This window comes from Narcine bancroftii, chromosome 3 (genome assembly GCF_036971445.1).
Source record: "Narcine bancroftii isolate sNarBan1 chromosome 3, sNarBan1.hap1, whole genome shotgun sequence".
Lineage (NCBI taxonomy): Eukaryota > Metazoa > Chordata > Chondrichthyes > Torpediniformes > Narcinidae > Narcine > Narcine bancroftii.
This window is the reverse complement of record NC_091471.1, coordinates 561,026-577,687: the sequence shown is the minus strand read 5'-3', so window position 1 is coordinate 577,687 and position 16,662 is coordinate 561,026. Positions and strand designations below refer to the sequence as shown.

Below are 16,662 nucleotides of genomic sequence, written 5' to 3'. Positions count from 1 at the left end.
TTTTTAACACAGCCATCACGACCTCCTCGGTTATCCTTATATGCTTCATGACCTCCCCACTATTTTTCTTTACTTCAACTGGTTCAACATTTTTTTCCCTAGTGAATACCGAGGCAAAGAAATCATTCAAAATTTCCCCCATTTCCTCAGACTTCTCACTCAGCCTACCTTCGCTATCTACAAGGGGTCTAATTTTATCTCTCACTAATCTTTTACTTTTAATGTACTTATAGAAACCCTTTGGATTTATTTTTACTCTGTCAGCCAAAGCCTCTTCATGCCTTTTTTTGGCCTTTCTAATTTCTTTCTTAAGATTCCTTCTACACTCCTGGTAGTCCTCCTTCAACTTCTCAGCTCCCTGCTCTTTATACCTCTTGTACACCTCCCTTTTTCTCCTCACCAAATTTTCAATATTCCTCGAAAACCAAGCCTCCCTATGACTTCCAGCCTTTCCTTTGATCCAGACTGGGACATAACTACTCTGTACCCTCAAAATTTCTTTTTTGAATATCCTCCATTTTTCATTAACATCCTTACCTGAAAATATCCTGTCCCGCTCAATACTCCGCAAATCCCTTCTTATTCCTTCGAAATTTGCACTTTTCCAATCCAGAACCTCAACTTTAGGCCTCTCCTTGCTCTTCCCTAAAACTAACAGAATTATGATCACTGGACCCAATTGGTTCTCCAACATTAATGTCCGCTACCTGACCTAGCTCGTTCCCTAACAGCAGATCCAGTATTACACTGTCCCGAGTCAGTTCTTCTACTAACTGATTTAGAAAACAATCCTGAGCACATTTAACGAACTCCAGCCGATCCAGCGCTCTAACCCTATGGGTATCCCAATCAATGTGTGGGAAGTTAAAATCTCCCATGATCACTACCTTATGATTTTCAGAAATATACGTTATCTCCCTACAAATTTGTTCCTCTAATTTTCTTGGCACATTTGGTGGTCTGTAATACACCCCTATTAGCACCCTCTTGCCTCCTCCACCCCTCAATTCCACCCAAACAGCCTCACTGGTCGATCCCTCCATACCATCCTGCCACCTCACGTCAGTAATGTCCTTCTTAACAAGCAGAGCAACTCCTCCTCCTTTTTTAACCTCCTGATCTATCACATCTTCTCTCCACAGGGTTAAGAAAGCGGCGTGTTTCCAGGCAGGAAGCTTCAGACAATGCCACGTTGTGGTCTGACCCTCTGCTGGGTCTTCTCAGTGAATTAGGAGCACAGAGATCACTGCATGGAGAATTCCTACACCTCCTGTGTGCGTGTACTGGACGTTGATGTGGGGATATAGTTTACATGTGTGTTGTTGAGGCTCTTTTGTCAGAGCAGTTTCTGGACCAATAAGGATTCTGGGTAATAATGTCCATACTGATCCTTCTCACAGTTCAGGACACTCCACAGTTTGTCATGTTACTGGCCATGCCTCCAGGGTGTCGTCCTGGAACATTGCCTGCAGAGAATGCCTTGCTCCCTCTCACTCCACCATCTTCTCTCCACAGGGTTAAGAAAGCAGTGCGTTTCCAGGCAGAAAGCTTCAGACAACGCCATGTTGTGGTCTGACCCTCCGACTGGATTCCTTGGGACCGTGGTATCGGCTAGCACAGGGATCACTATGGAGAATCCCTATACCTGTTGAGTGCATAAAATGGTCTTCAGCTGATGGCTGACATGGAGGGTCAGGTGAACAGTAATACAGCAAATAAAACACTCCAAAGTGAAGCCTGTGGTGAGGAGGGGCTTCCTGTGGACTTGTTGGAATCACATCCCTGTGCTCACCTTGGGGACCCACCGTTCCCCTGTTCCGAGTGTGGGGAGGGATTTGCCAGGTCTGACGCATTGTTGCATCACCAGTGTGTTCCCACTAGGGGTAGCCCATCCCCCTGCTCTGACTATGGGAAGAGCTTTCAAATGTCCAAGGACCTGGAGGGGCACAGGTGTGTTCCACCTAGGGAGAGTTCATTCACCTGCTGCATGTGTGGGAAGGATTGTGTTCCCCCTGGGGAGAGTCCATTCACCTGCTGTGTGTGTGGGATGGGGTGTGTTCCCCCTGGGGACAGTCCTTTCACCTGCTGCATGTGTAGGAAGGGGTGTGTTCCCCCTGGGGAGAGTCCATTCACCTGCTCCCTGTGTGGGAAGGGATTCTCTCACTCCTCCACCCTGCTGAGGCACCAGAGAATTCACAGCAGGGAGAAACCGTTTATCTGCTCACTGTGTGGGAAGGGATTCTCTCAGCCCTCCGACCTGCTGCGGCACCAGAGAATTCACACAGGGGAGAAACCATTCACCTGCTCCCTGTGTGGGAAGAGGTTTTCTCACTCCTCTGACCTGCTGAGGCACCAAAGAGTTCACACTGGGGAGAGACCATTCTCTTGCAGCAAGTGTGGGAAGGGATTCGCTGATTCCTCCTCTCTGGAAAGCCACCGAAGAATTCACACCGGGGAGAGACCGTTCACATGCTCAGTGTGTGGGATCGGATTCATCCGGTCCTCGTACCTTCTGAGGCATCAGAGAGTTCACACAGGGGAGAAACCGTTCACCTGCTCACTGTGTGGGAAGGGGTTCTCTCATTCTTCCAATCTGCTGAAGCACCAGAGAGTTCACACAGGGGATAAACCGTTCACCTGCTCCCTGTGTGGGAAGGGGTTCTCTCATTCTTCCAATCTGCTGAAGCACCAACGGGTTCACACTGGAGAGAAACCATTCTCTTGCAGCAAGTGTGGGAAGGGGTTTGCCCAGTCTTCCACTCTAGAGAGTCACCAAAGAATTCACACCGGGGAGAGACCGTTCACCTGCTCAGTATGTGGGATCAGATTCACCCGGTCCTCATACCTTTTGAGGCACAAGAGAGTTCACACTGGGTAAAAATTATTCACATGAACTGTGTGGGAAGGGATTCGCTGATTCCTCCTCTCTGGAGAGCCACCGAAGAATTCACACTGGGGAGAAACCGTTCACCTGTTCACTGTGCGGGAAGGGGTTCTCTCGGCCCTCCAGCCTGCAGGACCACCAGCGGGTTCACACTGGGGAGAAACAGTTTACATGCTCACTGTGTGGGAAGGGTGCCTCTCGATCCTCTGACCTGCTGAAGCACCAGAGAATTCACACCAGGGAGAAACCATTCACCTGCTCCTTGTGTGGGATCGCATTCACCCGATCCTTGTTCCTTCTTAGGCACACTGGGTTGAAACTGTTCACCTGATCTCTGTGCGAACAGCAATTCTTTCAGTCCTTTGGCCTTTAGGCACCCACACCAGGGAAAGATCGTTCAACTTCTCCCTGTGTGGGATTGGATTCAATCAGCCCTTGGGCCTGCGGACCTATCAGCAATTTCACACTGGGGAGAGACCGTTCACCTAATCTCTGTGTGGGAAGAAGGGTTCTTTCAGTTCTCTGGCTTGAGAACATAATCAACATGTTGTTTCTGCCATATTTGTTTGTATATATTGTATAAAAAAAGTAAAATCTACCAGATAAATGGTAGATTGGAGTTTAAAATTTTGACCTTAGAGAAGTTCAAAATTTTCTCTGTGGGAAGGAGGTTCAATGTTTTTGTGTTAATATTAATCTTTAAAGTTGTTATAGAATTATGCCTATTGTTACAGTGAGTTGTGAGTTGGTACAGGGTCACACACATTTACAGAAGATGCACACGGTTTGCATTCAGACAGAGAGGACATTTTAGAGTCACCGTGGCTGAAAAACAGGACATAATGGAACTGAAGCGGATTCTTAATTGATTCCAGGACAATGGGTGTGGATACCCAGCATTTTGCTGGCAGCTGTTCAGTCAAGCAAGCTTTCCCTTGAGTGACATGGGCTCAGACTGTCCGAAGCCATAACCACTTGGACAGAGATGAGGTCTAATGTTTTTGTGGATTTGAAGTGGTAATTTGAAGGAAGGCAAAAGGTCATCTGGGTTTCGAAGAAATGAAACTGATGTCATGTCACATGATGGCAGAGAGACATTTTGAAAAGAAGAGATTGACCCTTCCGTGGAAAGATAACTTGAAAGAGAAGTCTCTGGAGAGAGAGGGAGATGCTATTCTGTGTTATCCTTATCACAGGAGATAATCAAAGTAAGTGTTTTTTAATTAAGTAAGATCTCTTCTGATTGCCTCGAAGAAGCAGCCTCATGTGTCCCTGAAATGTGGTCATTTCTGATTAAGAAATAAATCATTATGAAGTTCACAGTTCTGTAACCCCACCCAGATAGTTCACAGTTCTGTAACCCTACCCAGATAGATCACGGTTCTGTAACCCCACCCAGATAGTTCACGGTTCTGTAACCCCACCCAGATAGTTCACGGTTCTGTAACCCCACCCAGATAGTTCACGGTTCTGTAACCCCACCCAGATAGATCACGGTTCTGTAACCCCACCCAGACAGATCACGGTTCTGTAACCCCACCCAGATAGTTCACGGTTCTGTAACCCCACCCAGATAGTTCACGGTTCTGTAACCCCACCCAGATAGTTCACGGTTCTGTAACCCCACCCAGATAGTTCACGGTTCTGTAACCCCACCCAGACAGATCACGGTTCTGTAACCCCACCCAGATAGATCACGGTTCTGTAACCCCACCCAGACAGATCACGGTTCTGTAACCCCACCCAGACAGATCACGGTTCTGTAACCCCACCCAGACAGATCACGGTTCTGTAACCCCACCCAGACAGATCACATTCTGTAACCCCACCCAGACAGACCACGGTTCTGTAACCCCACCCAGATAGTTCACGGTTCTGTAACCCCACCCAGATAGTTCACGGTTCTGTAACCCCACCCAGATAGTTCACGGTTCTGTAACCCCACCCAGATAGTTCACGGTTCTGTAACCCCACCCAGACTGATCACGGTTCTGTAACCCAACCCAGATAGATCACGGTTCTGTAACCCCACCCAGACAGATCACGGTTCTGTAACCCCACCCAGATAGTTCACGGTTCTGTAACCCCACCCAGACAGATCACAGTTCTGTAACCCCATCCAGATAGTTCACAGTTCTGTAACCCCACCCAGATAGTTCACGGTTCTGTAACCCCACCCAGACAGTTCACGGTTCTGTAACCCCACCCAGACAGATCACGGTTCTGTAACCCCACCCAGATAGATCACGGTTCTGTAACCCCACCCAGACAGAGCACATTCTGTAACCCCACCCAGACAGATCACGGTTCTGTAACCCCACCCAGACAGTTCACGGTTCTGTAACCCCACCCAGACAGATCACGGTTCTGTAACCCCACCCAGACAGATCACGGTTCTGTAACCCCACCCAGACAGAGCACATTCTGTAACCCCACCCAGACAGATCACGGTTCTGTAACCCCACCCAGATAGTTCACGGTTCTGTAACCCCACCCAGACAGATCACGGTTCTGTAACCCCACCCAGACAGATCACGGTTCTGTAACCCCACCCAGATAGTTCACAGTTCTGTAACCCCACCCAGACAGATCACAGTTCTGTAACCCCATCCAGATAGTTCACAGTTCTGTAACCCCACCCAGATAGTTCACGGTTCTGTAACCCCACCCAGACAGTTCACGGTTCTGTAACCCCACCCAGACAGATCACGGTTCTGTAACCCCACCCAGACAGATCACGGTTCTGTAACCCCACCCAGATAGTTCACGGTTCTGTAACCCCACCCAGATAGTTCACGGTTCTGTAACCCCACCCAGACAGATCACGGTTCTGTAACCCCACCCAGACAGATCACGGTTCTGTAACCCCACCCAGATAGTTCACGGTTCTGTAACCCCACCCAGACAGATCACGGTTCTGTAACCCCACCCAGACAGATCACGGTTCTGTAACCCCACCCAGATAGTTCACGGTTCTGTAACCCCACCCAGACAGATCACGGTTCTGTAACCCCACCCAGACAGATCACGGTTCTTTAACCCCACCCAGACAGATCACTGTTCTGTAACCCCACCCAGATAGTTCACGGTTCTGTAACCCCACCCAGACAGATCACGGTTCTGTAACCCCACCCAGATAGTTCACGGTTCTGTAACCCCACCCAGACAGATCACGGTTCTGTAACCCCACCCAGACAAATCACGGTTCTGTAACCCCACCCAGATAGATCACGGTTCTGTAACCCCACCCAGACAGATCACGGTTCTGTAACCCCACCCAGACAGATCACGGTTCTGTAACCCCACCCAGACAGATCACGGTTCTGTAACCCCACCCAGACAGATCACGGTTCTGTAACCCCACCCAGACAGATCACGGTTCTGTAACCCCTCCCAGACAGATCACGGTTCTGTAACCCCACCCAGATAGTTCACGGTTCTGTAACCCCACCCAGACAGATCACGGTTCTGTAACCCCACCCAGATAGTTCACGGTTCTGTAACCCCACCCAGACAGATCACAGTTCTGTAACCCCACCCAGATAGTTCACGGTTCTGTAACCCCACCCAGATAGTTCACGGTTCTGTAACCCCACCCAGACAGATCACGGTTCTGTAACCCCACCCAGACAGATCACGGTTCTGTAACCCCACCCAGACAGATCACGGTTCTGTAACCCCACCCAGACAGATCACGGTTCTGTAACCCCACCCAGACAGATCACGGTTCTGTAACCCCACCCAGATAGTTCACGGTTGTGTAACCCCACCCAGACAGATCACGGTTCTGTAAACCCACCCAGACAGATCACGGTTCTGTAACCCCACCCAGATAGTTCACGGTTCTGTAACCCAACCCAAACAGATCACGGTTCTGTAACCCCACCCAGACCGATCACGGTTCTGTAACCCCACCCAGACAGATCACGGTTCTGTAACCCCACCCAGATAGTTCACGATTCTGTAACCCCACCCAGACAGATCACGGTTCTGTAACCCCACCCAGATAGTTCACGGTTCTGTAACCCCACCCAGACAGATCACGGTTCTGTAACCCCACCCAGACAGATCACGGTTCTGTAACCCCACCCAGACAGATCACAGTTCTGTAACCCCACCCAGACAGATCACGGTTTTGTAACCCCACCCAGACAGATCACGGTTCTGTAACCCCACCCAGATAGTTCACGGTTCTGTAACCCCACCCAGACAGATCACGGTTCTGTTACCCCACCCAGATAGTTCACAGTTCTGTAACCCCACCCAGACAGATCACGGTTCTGTAACCCCACCCAGACAGATCACGGTTCTGTAACCCCACCCAGATAGTTCACGGTTCTGTAACCCCACCCAGACAGATCACGGTTCTGTAACCCCACCCAGACAGATCACGGTTCTGTAACCCCACCCAGACAGATCACGGTTCTGTAACTCCACCCAGACAGATCACGGTTCTGTAACCCCACCCAGATAGTTCACGGTTCTGTAACCCCACCCAGACAGATCACGGTTCTGTAACCCCACCCAGACAGATCACGGTTCTGTAAGCCCACCCAGATAGATCACAGTTCTGTAACCCCACCCAGACAGATCACGGTTCTGTAACCCCACCCAGACAGATCACGGTTCTGTAACCCCACCCAGATAGTTCACGGTTCTGTAACCCCACCCAGACAGATCACGGTTCTGTAACCCCACCCAGACAGATCACTTTTCTGTAACCCCACCCAGACAGATCACGGTTCTGTAACTCCACCCAGACAGATCACGGTTCTGTAACCCCACCCAGATAGTTCACGGTTCTGTATCCCCACCCAGACAGATCACGGTTCTGTAACCCCACCCAGATAGTTCACGGTTCTGTAACCCCACCCAGACAGATCACGGTTCTGTAACCCCACCCAGACAGATCACGGTTCTGTAACCCCACCCAGATAGATCACGGTTCTGTAACCCCACCCAGACAGATCACGGTTCTGTAACCCCACCCAGACAGATCACGGTTCTGTAACCCCACCCAGATAGATCACGGTTCTGTAACCCCACCCAGATAGATCACGGTTCTGTAACCACACCCAGACAGATCACGGTTCTGTAACCCCACCCAGATAGATCACGGTTCTGTAACCCCACCCAGATAGAAATTAGGCTAAAAGGAGACATGAGGGAAGGTAACAATAAATCCAAAGGGTTTCTACAGGTACAAAGTAAAAGAATAGGGAGGGAAAAATTGGGCCATTGAGGATCAGAGAGGTTGGCTATGTGAGAAGTTATGGTTTTAAATATATATATATATATATAAAAAGGAGAACAACAGAGAAGGTTTGTCTGCAATTAGAGAAGGCTTGTAGACAAAGTTTGGGGGTGGAAAGACAGGTTATCGAGAAGGAAAACTATCGATGCAGTGATGGAGGGGGGATGATGGTGATAAATTATAGAGTTGACCATAAAGATGGGACAAGCAGAGGGAAACGTGGGAAATCTCTGAGATGCATTTACTTCAATGCTAGGAGTGTTGTAAGGAAGGTGGATGAGCTGAAGGTGTAGATAGACACTTGGCAGTATGACATGGTGATGATTAATGACACTTGGTTGCAGGAAGGTTGTGACTGGCAGTTAAATATTCCAAGATTTTGCTGCTTTAGGTGTGATAGAATTGAAGAGGTGAGAGGGGGTGGTGTGGCATTGCTTGTCAGGGAGAATATTACAGCGTTGCAGGTGCAAGGTAGATTGGAGGGCTCGTTAAGGGAGGCAGTGTGGGTGGAACTGAGAAATGGGGAAGGAGAAGTTACAATTATAGGGGTATATTATAGACCACCTAATGGGGAGTGAGAAATAGAGGTGCAGATATGTAAGGGAATAGCAGAGATTTGTAATAGGGTTGTGTTAGCGGGGTTTTTAATTTTCCTAATATAGATTGGACAACACAGTCAGTGAGTGGGCTGGATGGCTGAGAGCTTGTAAAATGTGTGCAGGATTGCTGTTTGCAGCAATATGTTGAGGTACCCACTAGAGAAGGTGCAGTGTTGGATCTACTGTTGGGGCATGAAACAGGGCAGGTGACGGAGGTGTGTGTTGGGGAGCACTTCAGATCAAGTGATCATGGTACTGTTAGTTTCAATACAATTATGGAAAGGGATAGGTCTGGGGGGGGGGGTGTGGCAAGATGCAGCATAGGAGAGCTGGACTTTTAAGTACCCGTTTTTAACCCTTTGTTTTCAAGTTTGAACTTAATAAATTTTAGTTTAAAGTATTAAGGAACTGTTATGGCCATTAATGGTAAAAAGATTAAACCTCAAGTGCAGAAGAAGTTACATTTTCGAAGTGTTGAAGATTTGGGGCCTAAACAACTTGTTACAGCTTCAGGTTTAACTTCCTTAGTGCCTAAACCACAAAGACTGCCTGTGGGAGCTGAAAAAAAATGTCTACTACTCACCAAGTGAAGGACGGCGCTGGAATTACCTGTTCTCTGGAAGAAGGTGCATGTTCCCAAGAAGTGGATCCTGATTCTGGAAGCCTTTCGATTTTAACGGAGGGAGCACGCAGGAAGATGACTCCATTGTCTGAAATGCATCAGGAAGCATTTCAAACTGAAGATATCGATTTCCTCTGTGATTTTGCGCAAAAACAATGAGCTGCAGGGGGAGTCCAGTGTCAACCCGCTGAGGAAGTTGGGGTGCTGTCGCTGGGAGTCCAGACCCGCAGTAAAACCGTTAAAATGCCTTTTGTTGAGTTGCAGCAGGAGCTGCAGTTACCTGGTTCTGCCACTACATCAGAGCAAGCAGTGCTCAGCTTTTCTCAGTTACAATATATGCAGTTAAATGCTGTCACCCAAACTTTAATGAATGAGCTGGCTCAAATGAATGCTAGTATAAGTTCAGAAATGAATACAGTTAAAGCACATGTGGAAACGTCTTGTGAAGATTTTTAAAAATTTCAGTCTGCTTTTTTGGAATGTAAACAGCAAGTGGTTTCTAACACAGAAAAAGTGTTGAAGGTTTAAAAATCAGTTATAGAATTGCAAGAACGCGAGAAGGAGTTAGAGAGGAAAATAGGCTACTTGGAGAATCAAAGCAGAAGGAATAATGTGAAAATCGTTGGTCTGCCAGAAGGTATGGAAGGACAAGACCCTCTTCGTTTTTTAAAGACTGGATCCCACAAGTACTAGGGCAAGATTTTTTTTCTGGAGGCTTAGTATTGGAAAGAGCTCATAGAGCTTCAAGAAGAACACCTTTACCTGGTCAACCACTGAGACCTGTAATAATTCGATGTTTGAATTATTTGGACAGAGAAGCAATACTTCGTCTAGGAGTGCAAAATGCGAGACGACAAACTCTGTTATTGATTCAGAATAGTAGTTTTTTAAAATCCTGATTTGAGTCAAGAAGTCATTCAACGTCGATGTCGATTTAATCCAGTTAAAGAAGTTTTGTGGTGTAAAGGTTATAAGTCTACTTTTCGCTATCCGATAGTGTTGAAGGTGTTTTATGGAGACTATCAATCTCGGTTTTTTGAGAATGATCGTGAAGCAATGATTTTTGCTGATTCATTGCCAGATATAAGAGGACAAAGACGTAGTCCACTATTGTCTCCTAAAGAAAAATCTGGTTGTTCTGGAAACGGAAGAAATGACAGAAATGGGAAGAATGGGAATGGAAAGAGCCCAACTTCTTTTGAAATGGGATCTCCGAGTTTGGAATCTCTTGGATGAATAGAAGAATTTTCTTATTTTTATTTTACTTTTTATGTTATTATGATATTTTGATGTTATTCTTTGTTCGACTGGGGAGGGAGAGATTTGCTCTATTAGTCATCAGCCACCGGTGGGTGACCCACACCCAATTTTTGTTTAGGGATTACTACCTTTTGGTAGTTTTTTTTGGGGGGGGATTTTTTTTTAATTTTTATTTTCATCTTACTTAGCTTTTAATTTGTGATTTTTTTCTCCTATTGGAGGGCCTATATACGTTGATTTGGATTTTTATATAAAGATATTATTGGTATTTAGTAATATTAGTAGATATGTCAAAGTTGAGGTTTGCTACTTTTAATGCTCAAGGTTTAAACAGTCCGATGAAGCGTAAATGAATTTTGGCGTATATTAAGAAAATGAAAATTGATATTGCTTTTTTACAAGAAACACATTTGAATGTCAAAGAAAGTATGAAATTGAAGAGGGGCTAGGTAGGGCATGTATATTCTTCTTTATTTAATTCCAGGGCTAAAGGTGTAGCAATTTTGATACATAAAAATTTATCTTTTGAATTACAATCAATGGAGGAAAAGGCAGGATGTATTCTTAAATTGAATTGTAAGAATTTTAGTGAATTTTGGACTCTACTTAATATTTATGCCCCAAATGTAGATGATGAAATATTTATTTCAGATGCATTTTTATATCTGGGTCAGGCTAATGATAATGTTTTAGTTGGTGGTGATTTTAATTGTGTTTTGGAACCTTTATTAGATAAACTTCGAAAGAAAGTTAAGAAATCTAAAGTGGCAGTTCAGGTTCAAGCATTGATGAAAGATCTTAATTTAGTAGATATTTGGAGGTGACTTAATTCGACAGAGAAAGATTTCTCCTTTTATTCATCTAGACATGAATCATTTTCAAGGATTGACTTCTTTTTAGTATCGGCACATTTACAAGGGAAAATACAACAAGCGGAATATAAAAGTAGGGTGATTTCAGATCATTCTTTGTTATACTTTACATATGCAACTTCTGAGAAAATTCAAGTGGCCTATCGTTGGAGGTTTAATACAATGTAATTAAAAATATGGAATTTATTGATTTTTTTGAAAAAACAGATTAATTTTTTTTAAAGAAGATTCTAATTCTATTCAAAGTAAATTTGTATTATGTGATGCTATGAAAGCTTATTTGAGAGGACAAATAATTAGTTATATTTCTAAAATAAAAAAAGAATCAATTAAATCAGAGTTTTGAATTAGAGAAACAGATTGATAAGTTAAAAAATGAATTTCAGAAAGATGCTACAGAAGATCAGAAAATAGAATTATCAGGGTTGAAGCTGGAATAAAATAGTTTGCAATCTTATCAATTTGAATGTGTGATTAATAAGACTAAACAACGGCATTATGAATGGGGAGAGAAAGCACATAAGGTATTGGCGTGGTAATTAAAGAAAGAACAGGTTTCGAGGACTATTAATGCTGTTAGACGGAATTCTTTTATCACTTATAAACTTCATGAGATTAATGATGAATTTTATTCATTTTATAAAAAGTTATATACATCTGAAGAAAAACAAGAAACTGGATCGATTGATCTTTTTTTTTAATCACAGTTGAATTTACCAACATTAGAGGATGCAGATATACAGGAGTTGGAAGAACCATTTACTGATTCGGAAATTAAAATGGCTATGATGGAAATGCCGAATGGTAAATCGGCTGGTGATGATGGATTTTCGGTTGAATTTTATAAAATCTTTTACGATGATTTATCTACAATGTTTGGGGATGTATTACGTCAAGTTGGAGAACATTATGAATTTCCTGAGTCTTGTTCTAGTGCTTTAATTACAGTAATTCCTAAAAAAGGTAGAGATCCTTTGAAAGTATCTTCATATAGGCCAATTTCGTTGTTAAATGTAGATTATAAAATAATAGCTAAAATTTTAGCAAATAGATTGGCTAAACTTTTAGCTAAGTTGATCTATATGGATCAGACAGGTTTTATAAAAAATAGATATGCCTCAGATAATATTCTGTGTGTGATTAGTTTGATTAATAGATTTCGACAATCTTTAGATCACCCGATGGTGATATCTTTAGATGCAGAAAAAGCATTTGATAGAGTTGAGTGGAATTTTTTGTTTAAAGTTCTGGAGAAATTTAAATTTGGTCCTTTCTTTATTGGTTGGATTAAGGCTTTATATAGTAAACCGGTAGCTAGAGTATTGATGAATGGTTTGATTTTGGAACCATTTAAATTGACTCGATCAACTCATCAAGGTTGTCCTTTATCACCAGCTTTGTTTGCGTTAGTGATTGAACCTTTAGCACAGCTGATAAGACAAAATATACAGATAAAAGGTATGAAAGTTTTAGATGAGGAGTACAAAATTAATTTATTTGCCGATGATATATTGGTGTATTTAACAAATCCAGCTCAATCACTTTTGCACTTGAAGGAGTGTCTGACACAATATGTCTTTCTGGATATAAAGTTAATTGGGAAAAAAGTGAAATGTTACCGGCAAGTGAAGAAGATTATTCAGTTTATAAGAATATTATTAATTTAAAATGGATTGATCGAATTAAATATTTTGGTATAATTTTGAATGTTAATTATCAATTTTTATATAAATTAAATTATGTTCCATTAATAAAAAAAAATAAAACTGATTTGATTAAATTGGAAAGATTTACCTATTAATTTATTGGGTAGGAAAAATACAATTAAGATGAATATTTTTCCACGTATGCAATATTTGTTTCAATCTATTCTGTATAAACTTGATAATTTTTTTCAAGATTTGAATAAAATGGTTAGGGAGTTTTTATGGAGAGGTAAATTTTCAAGAGTAGCCTTGAATAAATTAACTTGGAAATATGAGTTAGGGGGATTACATTTACCACATTTTTGAAATTCTTTTAATGCCTTCCCTCACCTCTGCACTACTATTTGGAGGCCTATATACCACCCCCACTAACGTTTTCCGCCCCTTGCTATTCCTCAGTTCTACCCATATAGATTCCGCATCTTCTAAGCTAATATCCTTCCTGTCAATCGTGTCGGTCCCTTCTCTCACCATCAATACTACCCCACCCCCTTTTCTTTCTTGCCGATCCCTCCTAAATATCGTATACCCCGGGATGTTAAGTTCCCAGGCTTGCCCACCCTGCAGCCATGTTTCTGTAATCCCAATCAAATCATATTTGTTTATCTCAATTTCCACAGCTAATTCATCTACCTTGTTCCAAATGCTTCTTGCATTAAGATATAAAGCCTTCAGATTTGCTTTTTTCACCCTCCTTGCTCCACTTCTCCTTGTTGTAAGTGAGGTTGGCATCATGGTCCTGCTGGTCTCGATCGCAGATAGTGACATATCCAGATACAGGAATGTCACCTTCAGCTTGTGCCAGTCTATCATATGATCCATCTCCCGCTGGAAGATGGAGACCCCGTTCGTGACCCCAAAGGGAACTCGGCGGAACTGGTACAGGTGCCTGTTCACCTCAAAGCCTGTCTTGGGTAAACTTATACCTCTCATTTTGTTCGTTTTAGATTGGTCACAGTGTTTGAGCTACTGAAAGAAAATACACACACACACCGAGAGCAGTTCAGTTTATACAAGGCTTTATTACTAAATCTAAAGCTGAATTCACACTACAATATGCAAGCCCTTCCCAATTATACTTATCAACACCTGGACTGGTCCCAACTGCCGAAGTGAGGCAATGACTGCACACTTGTAGTAGGTTGTCGGGGCGCCGGTAGCAGCTTCTCCACCTCCCTCGACCGGGACGTTAGCTGGACTCTTGAAGTTCTTCTTGCTGAGAGATGTTGCCACCTCTTGGAGAGTCTCAAACTTCAGCAGTGGGACCATGGCTTATATTACCCAAAAGTTGTTTACTTCAGATCTTATCTCTTTGAACAAATGATTTAATTATCTTCAAGGTCTCCTGACAGTCTGCGACCAACAAAAGACAACTGCATCTCTGGGCCTCATGGTGGAAGTTGGATAATATCTACTGATTCATATGCATCCTTGGGCCCCATAGTGTAAATTTAGATAATGTCTTCTGATGCAACTGCATCCCTTCTTGCATAAGCTGGTCTAGGGTTCTCAGCCTTGCAACTGCAGAAGTAAAAAAAAACACAGTTTAAATCTTCCATTACAAAGGCGGTGTAGGGCTTGTTCCTCTGGTGGATGGGGATTTGGTGATAAGCCAACTTCAGGTCAATCGTGGAGAAAACCCAGTTGCGGGCTATCTCGTTGACCATGTCGGTGATCATCGGCAGGGGGTAAGCGTCCAGCTGGGTGTACCGGTTAATGATCTGGCTGTAATCCACAACCATTCTTGGCTTACTTCCCCCTTTGACCACCAGGACTTGGGCTCTCCAAGGGCTGTTACTGGGCTCTATGATGCCTTCCACCAGAAGCCGCCGCACCTCCGCCTTGATAAAATCTCTGTCTGTGGCGCAATAGCACCTACTTCTAGCGGTGATCAGCTTCCAGCCTGGCATAAGGTGTGTGAAGAGCACCGGGGGGGCGGGGGTGATGCGTAGTCTGGAGAAGCCGCAGGTTGGCCGGGGCTGGTAGGTCGGCGTGCTGTGTAGCATGAGTGGAGGTTGGGGCCCCCAAAGGCAAGGGTGACACTCTGCAGCTGGCACTGGAAATCCAGGCCCAGGAGGACTGGGGCGCAGTTTGTGCACAACCAGGAGCCTGAACCCTGTGTATGTCTCCCCTCCCACAGTTATATCACCCAAGCAGCGCCCGAGGGTACCAGCAGTCTTGTCCTTGGCGGTGAGGGCAATCGAGAAGGTGGTGGGGTGGACTTTTAATTTCAGAGAGTGAGCCACGCTCGGGTGAATGAAACTCTCAATGCTGCCACTGTCGAACAGGCACTTTGTTACCTGCCCGTTGACTTGCACGTCCATCATAGAGAGCCCGAGGTTGTGGGGGATGTTCCTCATCAGAGTGGTGGCAGCCAGATTAATCTCTGGGTCAGAGACATCACTCTCCAGTTGTGTGCGGCAATTTATGGCATTCAGAGGTGTGGGGAACATTGGTGGGGCGGCCTGGTCATTGCCCGTGTTGACCATATCATCCCTGTCATCGTTGGAGGACCTCCGTGTCAGCATCTTCCCGGCCCAAGATGGCGGCACCTCGGGGGGGCCTGTGGCGTGGCTGGCCTCCTTTCCCAGCTGTGTTTGTCACACTGGGGGAAGTGACATCATCGCAGCCAGCGGAAGTGATATCACTCCGTCAGCCAGAATTGATGTCATGCAGGAAGCAGGAAATGGCATAATTGTAGTCTTCGGCAAGCGGCGCTGGCAAGAGCGGGGGCTGGTCCAGGTGTACGGGACACACGGATCATCACTGGTCAAGCCAAATGCTGCACCGTCGGGGTCGGGGAAGGCAGAAGTGGTAGCAGGGACAATGGCGTCGCCCGGCAAGTGCACATGGAGGGATCTGCGGGGGTGGCGGGGGGGGGGGGTCATAGAGGGGCGCTGAGCTGCCGACTGGCTTTGAGAGGCACACTTTAGCAAAGTGGCCTTTCTTGCCACTTCGGGAACAGTACCAATTCCTAGCCGGGCAGTTTTCGTGCGATCATCAGTCTGACCCACACCAGGACCCACAGTACTTACAGGGGCACTGGGCGCACGCTGCCGCTATATTCTCTTCCCCAGCTTGGTCTAGGGCTGCAGCTGCTGTGTGAGGCAGCCATGAGGGAGCCTGGAATCGAATGCTTCAATGCGCAGGGCTGCAGCTTCCATGGTTCTGACCACTTTCATAAGTCTTGGCCAGGGTGTAGATGCTATCTTTGAGCAGCTTCTGCCGGATGGCCCTCAAGCATAGCCCTCAGATGAAGGCATCCCAGATCAGTCTCTCGACCTCCTCTACGTCTACCTGGGTTCAGCTAGATGTGGTCGGGCCAACTCTCGCAGGTGCCCCAGGTAAGACTCAGCCATCTCCCCAGGTTGCTGGGCTCATGGGGGCTTGTACAAGGTCTTGAGAGTGTCCATTGCTTCTTTATTCTTGGAGCAGCCTTTGGTTGCCTGGAAAGTGTGGGGACTC

The 16,662-nt window shown here is 45.3% G+C and overlaps 1 pseudogene; it reads left to right on the top strand.

Annotated features, from left to right (window-relative positions):
* Window positions 1–4,209, top strand: part of LOC138756916 (zinc finger protein 229-like) — a 30,583-nt pseudogene extending 26,374 nt beyond the window's left edge.
* The last annotated feature ends 12,453 nt before the right edge of the window (window positions 4,210–16,662 follow it).